We start from the raw sequence: 20,596 nt of genomic DNA on the forward strand, positions 1-20,596 counted from the left end.
ACTGGATTCAAGAGATGCACTTTTTGTGGGCACAAGATCCCTATCTCGGATGCTCACAAGAAGTGCGTCTATTGCCTACATCCAGACCATTTGGATGCAGAGTGTGTGGTGTTCATCCCTCGTGCATTAGCTGACTGCCGCAACAAGCTCATTTTAAAGGGCTTGTTGCCTGCTTCCACCACTTCTGGGGCTCAAACTACCTTAAACATGCTGGCTCCAAATGCTCCCTTTCACCTTCCTCTGGGGAGTCAGAGCATGCTAAGAGAAAGACTAAGGTCTCGGATCAGTCGTCCTTTGATCCAAGCACCTCTCACAAAAGCTTGCATCCGAAGACTTCTTCGGATCAGATAGTGTTAACTCCTAAGGTCACGAGGCCAGCATTGGATCCGAAAGTTCTATCAGATCCATCTTCCTTGGCTCTGAGCACCTCTCAGACCTCAGATCTTATTATTATTACAGGATCACTCGTTCCCAGCACCTCCTCCTCGGATCCCAGGGCTTCGGATCTCGTGGTTAGGAGGTTGACATTGGCCTTCCAGGTGGAACGAGTATCCCCAATTCTTCCCTCAAGGTCCGCCAAACCCCTACCAAATCTAGACATACATCCTCAGTGTCTTTCAGGACTTCACAAAACTTCACCAAGGCCAATATTGACAGAATGATGCAGATGTTCCTTAGGGAGCTGATCTAGATGGGGGTATTGCCGTCTCCCTCAGTCTCAGATATGTGAGTGCTCCTCCTCTGTCTAAACAGACTCCTTTTCCAATCTGACCCCTGGGCTTGGAATCTGAAGAGAGTCAATGTCGGATCCAAGGAAGCTCCCTTCTTCAACTACAACTGAATCCCTGACTAGCACTGTTCTGTTTTTGTTGGATAAGAGTGAGTCCTGGATCCAAGACGTTGGCACCAGCTCTAGGGGGTTGACTTTGGCTCTGACTTTTTTGGTTCCATCACTTCTCCTCTGAGCTTTGGCCTTCAACAGCTCAGGTCCAGTTCTGTTGGGAGGCCTCAGATCCATGGGTGGTTTTGCTCTCTCCCCTCAGGTAACTTTGGTTCTGAGAGAGTGGGCAGCTTCCCCAGGCCCACCAGCCTTCTGCGTGGCAAAGGGCTTTCTCTAGGTTTAGAGAGTCATCTACTCACACCCAGGATCTACCCCTTCTTTCATTGGATCTGAGCACTGAGCCCATTGTTCCTGTCCTGTGTCAGCCTGTCCTGAGGAGTCTCCAGGCTACTTCCCATCAGGGAGCTCCCCCCCTTCTTCCGATACCTCCTGGAACACCCCAGAGAGAAGGAGGTCCCTCAAAAGAAAAAGTGTAAAAGGAGGCACACAGACTCCCCTTTGGAGTCCTTCACAGAGGACACCAATCTCGATGAGAGATAAGGATCTCCCAGATCACCACCTGAGGACCTCTCCTTTGGAGACATCCTAGAACTCCTCCAGCAGAAAGGTGAATGGTGTGCCCAACCTTTCTTTTGAGAAAACGGTGTTCCTGGAAGCCTTCAGGATGGGCCCATCTACATCCTGAGTGACTCCCCCTGCGGATGAGCTGATTGACCTAGTCTCTCATCGGGCTTTGAAGGAACCGGACCTGGTTGAGCCTATCCCCAAATGCCACGATAGGTTCCTGAGCCCGCCAGCAGATCATGTACACTGGAGTAAAGGCATTCCTGTAGATGCCATTGTTATTGCAGCAGCCACTAAGAAGGAGCTGGCAGAACAGAGCTCCACTGTTCATCCTCATAACAAAGTCTAGAGCGCTGGACAGACATGGAAAGCATGTTTATGCCTCAGCTATCTTCTCTCTGAGGTCATTAATCTACCTGACATACTTCACCCGTCTGCAGAGAGACCTGGATAAGGAATTATCCAACTCTTTTGCCAAGACCATGTCAGAGGAGGACATGAAAAAGGTTTATCTGAAGTAGGCACTTCATTTGTCAGCAACCTTTGGGATACGGATCCGAGCTGGCAACTTCTACCACAGCATAGATCTGAGCTCCTAGCTCCTCCCTTTACCCATAATCCCCTGCCAACCCTGACTGACCTCAGATCTAGTTTGCCGCGCTTCAAGCTACAAGCTGGATTTTTGAGCTCCTGCTACTTTGTGGATTTGTGAGAAAAAAAAATTCTATTTTATTCCCCTTTTTCTTAGTGTGAGTGAGAGCGATTGTTTAGGTACCCCATAGCCCTTTTATCTATCTCAATTTAATTTAATTTAATTTGTGGTTATTTTTCCTCCTTCCTGCCCTCGCTGGTCATAGTGTGTGTTTGTGGTGTGTGTAGGGGCCTAGTGAGTGTGTTTTCTGTGCTACTATGTCGGAGACCCCTAAAGCCATCTTTTCAAAGTGCACCGAGTGTGGCCATAAGCTTTCACCGGCGGATGGCCACACCCGGTGCTTTAGGTGCCTTGGGGTTGAACACCTCTCCTCGGGATGCGCGATTTGCGCGGTGTTCAACCCAGGGCACTTAAAGACCGGAGGTCGAAGCTGATTCTGGCGGGCCTTTTGCCCCCAGATTCGGCTCCGGCCTCCGGTGCTTCTGTGGCCGCTACCCAGCCCTTGGTGGCAGCCACCCCTGCCTCCCTCCTTCCCTCCGGTCGGGACTCAACCTCCCGCTTTGGCTCCGGAGGAGAGGGAGGCCGGGAAAGCCAAACGGAGAGAGAAGCACCATAAGCGGCGGGCCGAGGACTCCTCCTCGGCCCCGCCCGCCAAACGAGCTTCTCCCTCCAGAGCTTCTGGATCGCCTCCTCCTCGGCTCCAGTCCCCTTGCTTCTCACCAGGACCCGAGGAGGAGGGGACCTAGTCCCCGTCGAGGTCATCGAGACGGCACTCTAGGTCTGCCTCGGTGGCCTCTTCGAGGTCCACTTTTAGCATGTCAGATGCAGACATGGACCGGATGATGAGGATGTTCATCCAGGCCCAGCTGCAGTTGGGAGTGCTCTTGCCTCCTCCCCCCTCTGGGGGAGAGCTCAACCCCATTTTTTGCTCCAATCGCTCCTTCTCCGACCCGCTTTCTGGGTTCGGAGCGTTCGGAGCCGAGCCGCGTTGGATCCGGGGGTGGGTCGGAGCCGACATTACTGGGTACTTCGGCTCCGACTGGTCCCTCGAGCTTGTCGGATCCGACCTCTCGGAGCCGTGGGCTGAGCTTTGGATCCGAGGGATTCGGTGTGACTTCGGCTCTGTCCCGGTCGGAGCACATGGGTCCTTCGGATCCGATGGTCTCGGCCCCAGGTCCGGTCCCTGCTTCGGATCCGTGTGGGAATCGACTCTCGGATCCTATCGAGGGCGGCTCCTCCTCGGCTTTCGCTGTGGTGGAGAGGGCACTGTTGAGTGCATCCGGGCCTCCGGTCCTGGCTTCGGCTCCCCCCTGCACCTCCCTCTCAGCTGGTTCAGGTTCCCATCACCCGGCCTTCGGGGCAGCCTGCTTCAGCACCTGTGGGTGTTCCTTCGGAACATGACATTGCTGGTGAGACTTCCTCGGACAGCCCCCCTGAGGAGGTTCCTCACAAGGCTAAGTGTAAGAGGAGGCACGTGGACTCCCCCGAGTCCCTTACGGAAGATACAGACTTAGATGAAGGGGAAGGCTCCCCAAGGTCACCCCCCGAGGATGTCTCCTTTGGAGACATCATGGAAATGCTCAGGATTAGGGGAGGGTGGTCTGCCCCTAAAGCTTCCTCCAATGAGTCCGTATTCCTAGAGGCATTCGAAGCAGGGCCATCTACCTCCTGGGTGTCCCCTCCCCCCGACCCCCTTGTGGACCTTATCTCCACCAGGGCTTGGAAGGAGCCGGACACTGTAGAGCCAGTCCCCAAGTGCCCAGATAGGATCCTGAGTCCCCCTGCAGAAAGAACCCACTGGAGCAGAGGTCCCCCCGTGGATGCTATGTTGGTGGCGGCGGCCACCAAGAGGGAGTTGGCTCAGGAGAGCTCCGCGGTCCACCCACCGAGCAAGGAGTCTCAGGCGATGGAAAGCCTTGGGAAGAGGGCCTTCAGTTCTGCAACCTTCTCGATGAGGGCGCTGAACTATATGGCACACGTCATCTGGATGCAGCGAGATCTAATAAAAGAATACGCTGCTCCCCCCCCAGAGTCCATGTCGGAAGGGGACAAGCAGCTGTACTCCTCCTGAATGTCCACTCTACGTTCCATTTCTAACACCTCTATGTGGCTCTTGTCTCACGCCACTGAAGGATCTGCTAGAGCTGGCGGAGCCGGCCTGGTAATGAGGTGCCAAGCCTGACTCCGACATTGTGACTTCTCGGAACACTTTAAGGCGTCATTCGCGAATACCCCCTTTGATGGTTCTGCACTGTTTGGCAAAACCGTTCGCGACACTTTAGTCCAGAGTGAGAAAGACGGGAAGATGTCTGCCATCGGAGTCCGCTTCTCTTCTCCCCAGAGGTCCTTTTCCAAGAACCAAAAGGGTCAGAAGAAGATGTGGTTCTGGAAATCGCATCAGTCCCAGTCTGCTCCGGACAACCAGTCCTCTCGTGGCAGAGGAGGACAGGGAGGACGCCACCCTAGAGGCAGAGGGCGTCCCAGAAATTTTGGGTCCAGAGAACCATTCTCTGAGAGGTCCACGCAGAACCCCTGAGGGGTTGCCCGGCTGCTCCACTCTGGAGGCAGTCCGGGGGCATTTTTCGAGGCACCTAGCAATGTGGGAGTCCATAACAACAGATCGCTGGGTGCTTCACATCATATCCAGAGGTTACCAAATTCCCTTTATTGTAACCCCCAAAACCAGAAGCCTCCCCAACGTACCACCCAATCAGAGGGAGGCGGCTGCTACAGAAATTCAGCAGCTTTTACAAAAAAGAGCCATCCAACCCATCCCCCCAGATCAGCTCAGATCAGGGTTTTCCTCCAGGTTCTTTCTGGTGCCAAAAAAGATGGGGGACTTGAGGTCCATCCTCGACCTCTCTCTCTTGAACCTGGCAGTACCCAAAGAAAAGTTTCGGATGGTCACTCTGCAATCTATTCTCCCCCTGTTACGGGAGAATGACTGGATGTGCTCGATAGACCTCAAGGATGCGTACTATCACATTCTTGTGGACAGACGCTCCAGGAGGTTCCTCCGCTTCCGTCTGGGAGCCAGTCACTTTCAGTTCAGGGCCCTCCCCTTCGGTCTCACCTCAGCCCCCAGGGTGTTCACCAAAGTCTTGGCAGTTATAGCGGCCCACCTGAGGCTTCAGGGAATTCAGGTCTTTCCATACCTGGACGACTGGCTCCTCATCGCCCCAACAAGACATCTGCTCTGTTCAGGCAGGGATTACTTCCTCAATCTTGCTCCACACCTAGGGTTGACTGTCAACATGGCCAAATCCACTCTGGCTCCTACACAGGTAACAGATTTCATAGGGGCGAGATTGCATTCCAGACTAATGCTTGCTTTCATGACTCCAGATTGGCTTCAGAACCTGAGGTTGCATGTTCAGGCCATTCTCCAACTTCTTGCTCCACTGGCGGAATTGATCCTGAGGGCTCTAGTGTCCATGGCGGCAGCAATTTCTCTGCTGCCCTTAGCCCGTCTAAATATGAGGGTCCTGCAGTGGACCCTCCAGGTGCAATGGTCCCTGTTTCGCAACCCCCTGTCTCATCCCATTCCCCTAAGCATGGCTTGCAGAGGGTCGCTCGTGTGGTGGCTCCAGTCCCCGAGCCTTCACACGGGACGACCATTCTCGATGCTTCCTCCCATCACCACAGTGACCACGGACGCCTCTCGCCTGGGGTGGGGGGGCACTATTCAGGCAGAACGGTCCAAGGCACGTGGAACGACATAGAGACCTCCTTGCATATCAGTGTCCTAGAGATGAGGGCGGTGCTTTTGACGTTGCAGGCACTTCACGGCCTTCTTCCGATTGGGACGATTGCGGTACAAACGGACAACATGTCAGTTGTCTGGTACATCAACAAACAGGGGGGAACCAGGTCTTATCCTCTTTGTCGCGAGGCCATGAGAGTGTGGGAATGGGTGATATCCACCAACTGCTTTCTCATTGCAACGCACATTCCGGGATGGTCCAACATCCTAGCAGACAGGCTCAGTCGTTCAATTCTGACCCCATACGAATGGTCTCTCAATCCTCTAGTAGCGGAGCAAATATTTGCCCAATGGGGGCAACCCTGTTGCGATCTTTTTGCCTGTCCCTCAAATACCAAATGCAACAGTTACTTCGCTCTAATCCCCCCTCAGGGGGAGTCCCCGAGAGACTCTCTAGTACATGCTTGGCCTCTTGGTCTCCTTTACGCTTACCCTCCATTGCCCATGATGCTGAAACTCTTACAGAAAGCCAGTCGGTTGGGGAGCAAAATTATCCTCATTGCCCCATTCTGGCCTCGTCAGACGTGGTTCCAGTACCTGTGGTCTCACCTGATTCATCCACCCTGGATTCTGGATCCCCTCCCGGATCTCATTACTCACCCTCTGGGTCTTCCGACCCCCAACCTGGTCAACCTCAAGCTGACGGCTTGGTTGCTCCAGTTCCACTCCTGATAAGGACTCCCAGAATCTCCTCACCAGTCAAAGCCATTCTAGTAGCAGCACACAAACCGTCCACCAGAAGGGTCTATCGGAGTAAGTGGAAACGTTTCTCCATCTGGGCGGAGCACCGTCACTTAGATCCTTTCACGGCGCCTCTTACGTCAATTTTGGATTTTCTAACTACCCTTTTTCATCAGGGGGCTAGCTGCTCTACAGTCAAGGTACAACTAGCAGCGATTTCGCATTATCATGCAGGGCATGAATCGGGCCCTCTAATTACCTCCAAGCTCTGTAAAGCTTTCCTCAAGGGTACCTTCCTTCCTCAGACCTCTGGTCAGGGAGATAGTACCCCCATGAGATTTATCTTTGGTTCTACAGGCCTTGACAAGCCCCTCTTTTGAGCCGGCGGCTACGGTTGATCTTAAATACCTCTCCTGGAAGACGGCCTTCCTGGTGGCCATTACTTCAGCTAAAAGGGTCTCTGAGCTTCAGGCTCTCTGTGTCAAACCGCCGTATTTGGCTTTCCATCAGGATAGAGTTTACCTCAGGATCAATCCATCCTTTCTGCCTAAGGTATCTTCGGAAGCTAATATTAATCAATCTATTAATCTTCCCGTGTTCTTTCCCAACTATCAGAACAAAGGAGAGTACAAACTGCATTCTTTGGATGTGCACAGACAAGTACGCTTTTATTTTCATCGAACTGCTGGTCATAGGCAATCTGACCAGTTGTTTGTCTCCTTTGCCAAAACCAATTTAGGCAAGTCAGTTTCTAAAGTTACCCTGTCACGGTGGGTAGCTAGTTGTATCCTCTTGGCATATCAGAGTTCGGGAAGGCCTGCACCTCAGGGAGTCCGCGCACATTCTACTAGGGCCATCGCTACTTCAGCGGCTTTTAGATCTAGGATCCCCTTGGATGATATTTGTTCCGCAGCCACTTGGGCTTCATCTCATACCTTTATCAGCCATTACAAACTGGATGTTGTCTCCAGAGGTAGGGCGTCCTTTGGCTCTGCAGTGCTCCGGAATATTCTTCCATAACGGCCACCCAGGATTCAGGTAGCTGGGGACTCTGTCCCAAAGGTTGCTGACAAATGAAGTGCCTACTTCAGATTAAGAATTTATGTACTCACCATAACGTTCCATCTGAGTAGGTATCTTCATTTTTCTGCAACCATCCCCCCCTCCTTCCCCCTGACCTATATGATTCTGTTTAGGATCTGTCTTAGATAAGTCCCTTCCGGGGCACAGTAACAGTTGTTATATCGGGCAAACTTGATATGAGGTCAGTCAGGGTTGACAGGGGATTATGGGTAAAGGGAGGAGCTAGAAGCTCGGATCTATGCTGTGGTAGAAGTTGCCGGCTCAGATCCGAGATCGGATCTGTATCCCAAAGGTTGCAGACAAATGAAGATACCTACTCAGATGGAACGTTATGGTGAGTACATAACTTCTTATTCTCCAGCTGGCTACTCTTTCTTCCCTTGCTAATTCCTTAATGAGGTTGATTTTGCATGCAGCAGAAGGCACATCACAAGTAGCCGGTACAGGTATAGCCATCAGAAGACATGCCTAGATGCGGCTATGTGACTTTGCGGATCCCTTCAAACCATCATTCATTAATGCCCTCTTCAATGTGTCCTCCTTGTTTGGACCTTCTATGAAAGATACTCTGACCTGCAGCAAGCAAGAAGGAAAGACCTTGTCTGCCATGGGGATCAAGTTTTATACTCCTCAGAGAATATTCTCCAGGAATCAATGAGGAGGTAAGAGGACTTGGTTCAGGAAGTCTCAAGGTTCTTTTCAGGACCCGCACGGGGATATCTCCTCCAGAGGCAAAAGGGGAGGTTTCAGTAGCAAACACTGCCCCAGAGGCAGAGGGGGGGTCCACAGAATCAGGGGCTCCAGTGAAACCTTCCCTGGTAGGCCCTTCCAGCTTTCCTGAAGTACTGCCCGACTGTCCCTCTCTGAAGGCAGTCGGGGGTTGTCTATCCCTGCACCCGGATGCCTGAACAAGTATAACAAACAATTTCTGGGTGCTAAATATTTTATACAGAGACTGTTGCATTCCCTTTTCCCTAACTTTTCCAGGTCCAAGGAGGAAACTCCACAACATTCCACCCAGTCAGAGGGAGTATGCAGTACGAGAAGTTCAAAAACTTCTGCAAAATAGAATTATCCAAGAAGTCCCAACCAAAAAAAGACTTGGAATTTATTTTCGCTTCTTTTTAGTGCCAAAAAATGACAGGGGACCTGAGACCAATTCTGGATCTCAGCAATTTGAATAATTTCATCAAGAAGTCAAAGTTCTAAATGGTTATGGTTCAGTCCTTCTTGCCACTGTTACACAAGGACAATTGGATGTGCTCTTTGGATCTCCAGGACATGCACTATCATATAAAAATCGACAGGTGCTCCAGAAGTCATTTGTGCTTTCGGCTTCAGTTCAGGGCGCTGCCCTTTGTACTCACCACAGCCCCCCCCCCCCCCGGTGTTTACTAAATGTTTGGCAGCCTTAACTGCTCACCTGAGGCTAAAGGGACTCCAGGTGTTTCCATTCTTAGAAGATTGGCTCTTGACTGCACCAACAAGGCATCTTCTGCTACAATCAAGACACTATCTAGTGAGAATATTCAACCACATAAGTATCATGATACATCTAGCAAAATCAAACTTGACACCTGTGCAAAACTTAGTTCATGGGAACACAACTGGATTCAAGAACACAAGTAGCCTCCTTGCCAATACACTGCATTTTATCTCTGAGACAACACGTTCAAGATGTACTAGAGCACCTGCAACCATCGGCCAAGTTGGTTTTACGGGCTCTAGAGTTAATGGCAGCTGCAACTGTTGTAGTTCCCTTAGAGAGCTTCTTCATGAGAGTTCTCCAGTGGACCATAGCAGTCTAATGTTCTTTACTTTATCACCCTCTGTCTGCTCCCATAAACCTTTCTCAGATCTGCAGGGATCATCTACAGTGGTGGCTGGATTCACACGACCTTTCTCTAGGCAGACCCTTTTCTCTTCCCCCAGCCAAAGCCACAGTGACCGCTGACACTTCCTGCTCTTGGTGGAGGGGTCACTTCATAGAGAAGGTGTTCCAAGGCACATAGTCTACTATAATGACCAAGTTGCTTCTCAGTGTCTTAGAGATGACAGCAAACCTCCATACGTTGCAAGCCTTCCAGGGCGTTCTCCCGCTGGGAAGGATTGCGATTCACACAGACAACATGTTGGTAGTCTGGTACATCAAAAAACAAGGAAGAACATGTTCTTACCCGTTGTGCAGGGTAGCCATGAAAGTTTGGGAATGAGCGATATCTTCAGACCGTTTTTTGATTACAACACACATTCTGGGGTTAACTAGCGTTCTAGCAGACAGGATCAGCAGGTCAGTTTTGACTCATCAAGAGTGGTCCCCTCAAACAATCAGTAGCAAACAAGATATTCAGCCATTGGGGCTAACCTTGTTGCAACCTTTTTGCCTCTCCCCTGGACTTCAAGTGCAGCAAGTATTTTGCTCTGATAATCCTGGAGGGGGAGTCATCAAGGGATGCTCTAGTCCACGATTGACCCCCGGGTCTCCTTTATGCTTACCCCCTGTTACTACTGATCCCAAAAGTTCTACAAAAAGCCAACAGGTCGAAGAATTTCTTAATCTTCATTGCCCCTTTCTGGCCTCGCCAGGTGTGATTCCCCTTTCTTTGATCACCTCAAGTTTATGCCTTGGATTTTGGATCCCATACAGGATTTCATATCTCACCCTTCAGCGACTCAGATTCCCAATCTCCACACCCACAAACTGACCACATGGTTTCTCCAATTCCAGTAATTATAAGAAAGTCCAGGCTAGCCCCCTCTGTACATGACATTATTTTGGCATTTCAGAGAGCTTCCACCAAAAAGGCCTACAATAGTAAGTGGAAGAGGTTCTCTGTTTGGGCATCTAAGGAAAATATTGATCCTTTCTCAGCACCCACAGTGTCTATTCTCCTTTTTCCTAACACTCTTTTTTCAAAGAAGAGCTAGTTTCTCCACCATCAAACTCCAACTGGCTGCCATATCCAATTTTCACACTTGGAAGGGAAATTCAACCCTTTTTTCATCCAAACTTTGCAAGGCTTTCTTGAAGGGAGTGTTTCATCTTAGACCCCCAATTAAAAATCCCTTTCCCCCTTGGGATCTCATGTTGGTACTGCAGGGTCTCACCTAGAAACCTTTTGAATCTGCAAATTCTTGTGACATAGCTGTTACTTCCACTAAGAGAATATTGGAGCTTCAAGCTTTGTCAGCCAAACTTCCCTACATCATTTTTCACAAAGGTAGAGTTTCTTTAAGAACAAATCCTTCTTTTATGCCTAAGGTAGCCACAGAGTCTAACAGAAACCAGACACTTCAGTTGCCGGTTTTCTTCCCCAACTTTTCAAACAAAGATGAATACCATTTACACCTCCTGGATGTTAACAGACAATTGCATTTCTACCTACGCAGAACAAAGAGATGTAAGAAATCTGATCAAATCTTTGCCTTCTCAGCAAGCCAGTCAGAACAGGCAGTTTGGAAAATCACTTTAGCGAAATGGATAACAGCCTGTATTTCATTCATTTACTCTGAGAGAGGTATAGACTTGCCCCGGCCTACCAGGGCTCATTCCACTGGGGCTATGGCTACTTCACCTGCCTTCTCTTCTACTGATGAAGTTTGTGCTGCAGCCACTTTGTCTAAGACTCATACCTTTGCCACACATTATTAGCTGGATATTTTTTCCAGGAGCAGTTTTCCTTTGGCTTAACCTTGCTTTGGCACATCCTTCCTTAAGGGCCACCCAGGAATTACATAGCTGGGGACTCTGACCCATTTATGAGAAGGAATGGAAAGGGCAACATCAGATTGAAAAGTTGTGTACTTACAATAACTAGGTGTCTGTGTTGTCCATTTTCATTCCTTCTCACATACCTTCCATCCATCCCCCAGCCTGGTGCCTTTGTGATGTGCTTGTAAGACCTTGGAACCCATGGGTTCCAGGTTTGAGCCTCAGATACCTTTCTCTATAGTTGTGGTAATCTGTTTTATTTATAGGGCAGCAAACTTGATCTGGGGAGTTGAGGAAGGTATGGTGCACTGTGGGTAGAGGGAAGAGCTCAAGACCTGGATCATAAGTCTTGGAAAGTGGTCGAGTTGGATTTGATATCGGATCTGAGACCCATTGGTGAGGAGGAATAAAAATGGACAACACAGATTCTTAGTTATGGTGAGCACAGAACTACAGTTGTAATTCCTTGTAGACAACCAGGTACCAAATCTTCATTTTTTTTTTTCTTGATTTACAGGAAGTGTGTTTACTCAGTGTGAGATGAAATTGGCATGCTCAAGGGCTGGGCACATTTTCCTAATTCAGCACATTACAGCATGGCTTGTTGTTATATGAGGCATGTGCAAACCTGAACACAGCAGCTTCATAACAAAAATCTTGAATTGAAAAGGAAATGAGATTGAACCCAGTTGTGGATCCACTGATGAGGTTTCCCTTTCATGGATCAACTGCTGTTGTAAAGAAAATCTGTTATTTTCTTACTTGGTCTGTGACATTAGGTCCTAAGCCTCCTTTGTTTTTATTTTAGGCCTTAAGAAAACATTTTCAATTCCAAAAGTGAAGTCTGAAGACCCAAATCCACACAAACAATCAAGCACTGAAAAACAATCCTCAGATTCCTTCAACTGCACTAACAAGAAATCCAAATTAGATCCCAAACTCTGTTCAGTAGAACTAATACAGTCAATTGACTTGGCAGACTCCTTAGAACAAAGTGCAGCTTTGAATAAAGGCTCTTTCATTGACAAAGATGGAAATTTAAGTGAAGAGGAGGACAGTTTCAAAAATCTTCTTGAGGAAGTCAGCAAAAGAGAGAAGGAGCTGGAAAAAGCCTTTTCTGATGATGATGTAGATATTCTAGCTTCAAAACAGACTGCAATAGAAAATGAAGACTTCTCCCAACTGATGTTTGAAGAGTAATCTTAACAGAGTTGAAGTATCTGATTTTCATTCATCTAGGCCAGTGAGGCATCTAAAGCCTCTTTCTTTTGTGACCCTTACCTTCTGACTTGCAAATATATGGCTTGTTTTCATTTGTGGCTTCTAAAAGGTCATTTATCCACTTTAATGGGGGCAGGACATGTACTGAAAAATAACTCAAAAACTACACATCTATATATCTTAATGTTTCCCTGTAGACTTCAGTCATACATGGTGGCATGTGATGGATACAGTACTTCAAAGCTTCCTCCACTATTCCTGATATGTGTGAGCTACTCAAATAAAAACTTCATAAACTTTGTATTAGTGATACACCCACAAAAGTGACTTAATTTCGTTATGATTTTACCATAGGCATAGTGTAAGAAAGTATCTATACATTTTAAAAGACTTCTGGGCAAATGATGCAGTGCATCCATTAATGGCTATGCAGACATACCCATTCTAGCCCTAAGCTGACATTGCCAAAGGATTAGCTTGGCTGACATCAGCATAGGTAAAATAACATCTTATGATATTATTATTATTATTATTATTATTATTATTATTATTATTATTATTGTTAAAAACAGCCAAGTTATATTAGTAATGATAGGGGCGAGACATTTTGGCACTGTAGTTATCACATTCAGTAGTGTAAATGATAACAAATGATAACATTGTGCAGGGACACTTTAACTTCCTGTTCTTTTGGGACACATTTGTATGTGTGCTTCAGCCATGTCCACCTTTTGTATATCTGATGTAAAAACGGGCTGCTTTCTGACTTTTTGTAGTAAAAGTATTTGCAAGATATATATATATATATATATATATATATATATATATATATATATATATATATATATATATATATTATATTTTTATATATATATATATATATATATATATATATATATATATAATATACAAACACACACACACACACACACACAGTGGATATAAAAAGTTTATACACCCCTGTTAAAATGCCAGGTTTTTGTGATATAAAAAATTGAGACCACAATAAATAATTTCAGAACTTTTCCCACCTTTAATGTGACCTATAACCTGTACAATTCAATTGAAAAACAAACAAATCTGTTAGGGAAAAATATATAAAAAATAAAAAACACACAATAAGCTGGTTGCATAAGTGTGTCTTAAACCAATACTTTGTTGAAGCACCTTTTGATTTAATTACACCATTCAGCCTTCTTGGGTAGGAGTCTTATCAGCATGGCACATCTTGACTTTGCAATATTTGCCCACTCTTCCTTGCAAAAGCCCTCCAAATCTGTCAGATTGCGAGGGCATCTCTTGTGCTTAGGCTTCTTCAGGTCACCCCAGGGATTTTCTATTGGATTTAGGTCTGGGCTCTGGCTGGGCCATTCCAAAACTTTAATTTTCTTCTGGTGATGCCATTCTTTTGTTGATGTGGATGTATGCTTGGGGTCATTGTAGTGTTGAAAGGTGAAATTCCTCTTCATCTTCAGCTTTCAAGTAGACCCCTGAAGGTTCTGGGCCAAAAGTGACTGGTATTTGGAGCTGTTCATAATTCCCCCCACTGTGACTAAAGCCCCAGTTCCAGCTGAAGAAAAGCAACCCCAAAGGATGATACTGCCACCACCATGCTTCACAGTGGGGATGGTGTTCTTTTGGTGATGCGAAGTGTTGTTTTTCGCCAAATGTACCTTTTGGAATTGTGGCCAGAAAGTTCAGCCTTGGTCTCATCAGACCATAACACATTTTCCCACATGCTTTTGAGAGAGTTGATGTATTGTTTTGCAAATTTTAGCCGGGCCTGGATGTTTTTCTGTGTAAGAAAAGGCTTCCGTCTTGCAACCTTACCCCATAGCCCGGACATATGGAGAATACGAGAGATTGTTGTCACATTTCTTGGGCACTTTGACCACTTTGTACTGGTTATAGATTGTTGTCACATGTAGTACACAACCAGCACTTGCCAGAAATTCTTGCAACTCCTTCATTGTTGCTGTAGGTCTCTTGGCAGCCTCCCTGACCAGTTTTCGTCTTGTCTTTTCATCAATTTTGGAGGGACGTCCAGTTCTTTGCAACATCACTGTTGTCCCATATTTTCTCCACTTTTTGATGACTGTCTTCACTATGTTCCATGGTATATCCCATGATCTGGAAATTTTTTTGCACCCTTCTCCTAACTGATACCTTTCAACAATAAGATCCCTTTGATGCTTTGTAAGCTGTCTGCGAACCATGGCTTTTGCTGTAGCAGGCAACTGAGTAAATGTCATGAAAATCCTACTAGGACAGTTGAACTTTATTTGGGGTTAATCCGATTCTCCTTAATTGATGGCAGGTGTGTACCCAAGAAGACTGAATGCTGTAATTAAATCAAAAGGTGCTTCCAACAAAGTATTAGTTTAAGGGTGTGCACACTTATGCAACCAGTTTATTGTACTTTGATCTGGAAATTTTTTTGCACCCTTCTCCTAACTGATACCTTTCAACAATAAGATCCCTTTGATGCGTTGTAAGCTGTCTGCGAACCATGGCTTTTGCTGTAGCAGGCAACTGAGTAAATGTCAGGAAAATCCTACTAGGACAGTTGAACTTTATTTGGGGTTAATCAGATTCTCCTTAATTGATGGCAGGTGTGTACCCAAGAAGACTGAATGCTGTAATTAAATCAAAAGGTGCTTCCAACAAAGTATTAGTTTAAGGGTGTGCACACTTATGCTACCAGTTTATTGTACTTTTTTTATTTTTTATATTTTTCCCCCTAACAGATTTGTTTGTTTTTCAATTGAATTGTACAGGTTGATCACATTAAAGGTGGGAAAAGTTTTGAAATGATTTATTGTGGTCTTGTTTTTTTATATCACAAAAACCTGGCATTTTAATAAGGATGTGTAAACTTTTTATATCTACTGTATATATAATAATGCACTGAGTCTTTTGCTGTTTTTAGTAAAGTTAGTGGCTGCCCATCTAACTAAAACTTGTTGCATGGAACTTTTCATTTCACAGCATTTACTAGCTACTTAGGTGCTTGTATCTGTAAACAAATACAAATGTACTGTAGCAGAAACTTTTGGGGGTAAACTCAGCTTTAAAATATAACCTTTTGACAGTGAAATGAATGACCACGGTTAGCAAATATCCTTTTTTCATAGTGAAATCGACTTATTTTATCCTAGTTAATACCCTTAATGTATTCTTCCTTTTTTTTCCCATTCTGAAACTATATTGATGTTTAAAAATACTGTTTTGACATGTTTTAAAGGAGTAGGACTGTGAAAGTATGTATTTTATTTGGCTTGCTTAAAATTATCCGAGGTGTTACTTTGTTCGTGCATTCTCTATGCAGTGTATTGTACTAAGGAAATTAATTCATGTTCACAGTAGTTAGTTTAATAAAGTTATTCATTTTGTTGTGTGATTTTTGTAGATATGTAAGAACTTTGAAAACTGTTTAATAATGTATTTATGTTAGCTGTATATCAGCACTAAAGCAGTGGTATTACCAACTTACATAAAGCTTCTCTGAGTTAGGACTGCAAGCTTTCCTAGGTTTCCAGGACAAACATCAAAGTATCAGATGTTGTTTTTAGTCAGTTTTAACATTTTTCCTCTTTTCCAACTGAATAGTATTGGACTGGAAGCAGTTTTATATACATATACTTTTACCAAAAAATCAGCTGACAGCATAGATGCATAAATTAAAATGTGAAAACTAAGTGAGAAAACATTTGTTCTTGATGAGGGAACACAGAGAAGAGGAAGCAAAGCAAAAAGTTCAAGGCTGAAATACTGAAAATACCCCACAACAACTCAGAAAAGCAGGAAATTTCACACAATGGTCTATTGTTGTCAGCAGATTCATGACTATATTATGAGTTAACTTTTCATGTGTCAGGTATGTATGTGGCATCCTGCATTAGTATCCTTATGTCATAGCTGTGTGTTAAGGTAGAAGCCTACTACCTTGCCAATAAATAATTAATTAAAAAAAATGGTTCTGCATCCATAGATTTTAAGTATACACATGGCATATTGTCATCACAAGCAATAAACAGAACAGTAACATGAGAATATGTTAAGGAAGCTTTTTGTGTATGACTGGCAACATTTAGCAAGCTGCTTACTGTGCTTTTCATGGCCACCAAATCATTTGTTTCTCTCTCTACAAATAGTGCATAAAGGATGAAAAAGGGACTGCTAAGCATGCAGAATGATAGTGCCCTTTCTACTTATGCTTCTGAATTCCAGAACACAAACCTCTATTCTGTGTAATGGAGAGCATTCAGTCATAGTTGATTTCTTATTACCTAGTCTACTAGTACCACTTTGTTTGGGGTGGCATGTATAACTGATGGAATACTTTAGGTTTGTGCAATGTTACCAGACAAACCAAAGGAGCCACACAGAAAAAAATGGTAAAAGTTTTTTTAGGGAGTAGTGACCTTTGTGGTTCATTGAACATCAACAGAAGTTAATGAAGGTATTTGAAAAGGAATAATTTTCATTTATTTGTGTGTGTTTGAACATGGGTGGCTTCTCTGCTCATGTTTGACACCTGATTTTTTTATTAACTTCCTAGTCTGATTTCCTGATTTTGCATTCCCCTGATTGTGATATATTAATAAACTTGAATAGTGAGAACACGGATTATGCCTGTCCTGTGTTTGCCTTCTTAGAGTATGTCTTCTTTCCTCTTGGCTGTCCAAATGTGGAGCTAGTATACATAAATAAAGGAGGGAGGGTGAGAGCAGAGCCCCCCCCCCACATGCAGGGGAGCATTCTTCCCAGCAAAAAAAAAAAAATCCAGTTTTCAATTTGGTTATTTGAGTTTCCATTTAGGCAATTTTCCTTCAGTCATGGCCCTGTGTGTATATATGTGTGCATGGCATATGTGGGAGTCTTTTATGTGAGAAACAAAGTATTTTTTTAGGGAGAGCATATGATATTTTTTCCAGCCTGCTCACTGAAGCATTAGCACTGTCACCTGCAGGTGTTTTTCTTTCAGCATCCTTAAGAATCTGAAAAGACTGAACTCCCCCCCCTCTTCCTGGTAATGCATCTCTCCTCCTTCTCTATCCAGATTCTACAACATTGGACAGATATTTTTGCAACTCGAGCTTCAGTGTGGTACTGAGTATTGTTTTTTTTTTTAAGCTACTTTTTCAAATATGTCAGTCATTTATTCATTTTTTTTACAGTTAACAGTTTCTGACAGTCACTGACACTCCCATATAGTTTTCTTCTACTATTAATTCTGTCATCACTTTCTCCTATTCCCATTCAGGCCGCTCCTACTTACTCCTTTTTCACTTTTCTGTATGACTTTTTTCCTTTTCTCCCTTTACATATTTTTTTTCCATTAAACAATACTTATAGTTGCTTAGGAACACAAATAGTGTGGTATGTAAGTTTTTATTTCCACTCCACTGTCTTTTGACCTAGTTACAGTTATATAGTTAAAGTGGTGGTAAAATGGACAAGGATAACATCTCCGTATCTGAAGTAGTTTACTTCATTTGATCTTCAATCTGTGGGTATCGGATCCGTAATGGATCCGAGCCGGCAACTTCACAAGCATCGGCTCCGAGCTCCAAGCTTCTCCCCCTACCCATAATACACCACTGCTACCACCTTCCAACCCTCAGATCCCATTTGCCGCAGCTTCCAACGCATTGTGATTCTTGAGTTCCAGGTTGTGAGCAAATTTTTTGAAGAGTTTTTTCCCCTGTTTATTAGTGTTCAGTATGTGCGCTGTTAGTGTAGGTTTCCTCCCTTCCTCCCCCTCGCTGGTACGTCGAGTGTAGGTTCTTTTCCTTAGTTTTCAGGTAGTTTTGTAGTAGTTAGACTTTTCCCCTCCCCCTCAGCCTTTTGTGTGCTTGTGGTTCTGAGTGTGTGGTGAGTGGAGTGTGTCTTGTAAAAATCTCTTTTTTTGTTTCTTGAGACTAGTTATGGCTGATCTCCCAAAACAAGTCTTTAAAAGATGCAAAAAAGTGCCAAGGTCCGCTGTAAGGTGATCCAAACAATTTTATTTTCACAAAGTTAAAAAAACATGCTACTTCCTGGTCTCGATAACAGCAATGCCACCAGTGGAATAAACGCTCTTACATACACATTAAGCAAACTGCGTTTTCGTCATAAAGACTTCATCAGACAAAGTAAAAAAATTTAACACACATTTAAATACCTAATTAAACTAATTAAAATCCATTTCATTGGCCATATTTCTACCAAACCTATTCAAACACACCAATCCAAACTTCTAATTCAATTGATTCATTAATATTAATGTCTTATCATGAAAGTGCTCCGTGCTTTTAGTTAAAAACACGTTATAAAAATTTTTTAAAAACTGACATTCAACATTAAAAACTGATCCATTATTTATATATAATATGAATAAATAAATAAATAATTGAATAAATAATGGTTAAAATACTATTTTACCATTAAATATATAACAATTAATTTGGTGTAAAGGACAAGGGATACCATCCTATACTAATGCCCTCTAGTGTCCACAATCAGAACTGCTCTATAATTTGTTAGCCCTTATTTTTAATAGGGGTGTTATAGTTAAAAATTCATTCATTCCTGGGCTAGTGTTGGAATCCAAGTACACCTGCCACCATAGTTCCTTATTTTCCAGGATTTCCTCCCAAAGTCCTCCCCTATTGTATGGCTTAACTTGGTCCAACACAAACAATTCATTTCTAGCTTCAGGACATGCATTACAGTGTTTATATAGTGCATTAGTATTTTTAGCTTTGGAAATATCATAATAATGTTCGTAAATTCTGCGTTTCAAACATCTCTCAGTCTTTCCAACATAGAAAGACTGACATATTTTACATATAGCAATATAAACAACTCCCCTACTTTCACAATTATAGAAAGCCCTGCTTTTAATTCTTCTCTTCCTACTATCTATATATATTTCTGCCTTGTGAATTATATATGGGCATTGATGGCATCTTCCACATTTATATGTCCCATGCCTCTTAATGTTACTATCCCTAACCTTCTTATTTCCTCTTTCTAAAATTGTTCCTACATTAGGTGGGTTTTTGAATACTATCTTGGGTTCCATTCTGGTTATCTCTTCTATATCCGTTAGAGTACTAAACTTTTTCCATTCTTTTTTAAAAATATCCCTTAGTTTTGTATTGGAACTATTGTATTCCAAAACTAAACTTCTCCTATAACTTACTTGGTCATTCTCCTTACTACTTGTTTCTACAGTATGTCCCAACCCCATTTTAGACTCATTACCCTTACCCAGTATAGGTTCAAATCTACCCAGTCTTCCTTCCTCTACTTCTCTTCTTAACTTATTTATAAACCCTTCTGGATAGCCACGTTCCCTAAACATATTATGTAATAAATTACATTCATCCTGGAAGTCTAGGTCATTAGATGTCATACGGGAACCTCTTACAAATTGTCCTTTGACAATGTTCTTCTTACTGTGGAGCGGGTGGGCACTATTATAATGTAAGTAAGAGTTGACATAGGTCTCCTTTCTGTACACCTTACTCTCAAATTTACCTGCTCTTTTGTATATTTCTATGTCCAGGTATTTCAGGGATTCTGTACTAATAGTATAAGTAAACCTCAAGTAATTAGTAGTATGATTGATATATTCCATAAATTCCAAAAAACTTGCCTCACTCCCAATCCAAAAATGACAATATCGTCTAAAATCTATGGTACAATGTCCATAGTTCTTTAAACTTACAATTGATAATAAACTGCTCCTCCCATTTAGAAAGTACAATATTACATATGTGGGGCACAAAGCCCCATTGACACCCCTGTCTTCTGTTTGTAGTATTCACTATCAAACATTATAAAATTATATTTTAGCACTGTGTCCATTAATATCACACTTGCTACTTTATCATTGAGATTCAAGAGGTCATCCTCAAACACAGCCTCTTCAAATAAACTCATACCTTCAATATGTGGTATGCTCCCAAATAGATCAATAACATCTATAGTTATGAATCTGATGTCATCTCTAAAAATGTCCTGTTTGAGTTCCCCCCAAAAATCCCAAGAATCTTTGAGAATAAATTAATTCTCAAAGATTCTTGGGAT

This window comes from Protopterus annectens, chromosome 7.part0 (assembly GCF_019279795.1).
Source record: "Protopterus annectens isolate FY-2018-M chromosome 7.part0, PAN1.0, whole genome shotgun sequence".
NCBI classification, from domain to species: domain Eukaryota; kingdom Metazoa; phylum Chordata; order Ceratodontiformes; family Protopteridae; genus Protopterus; species Protopterus annectens.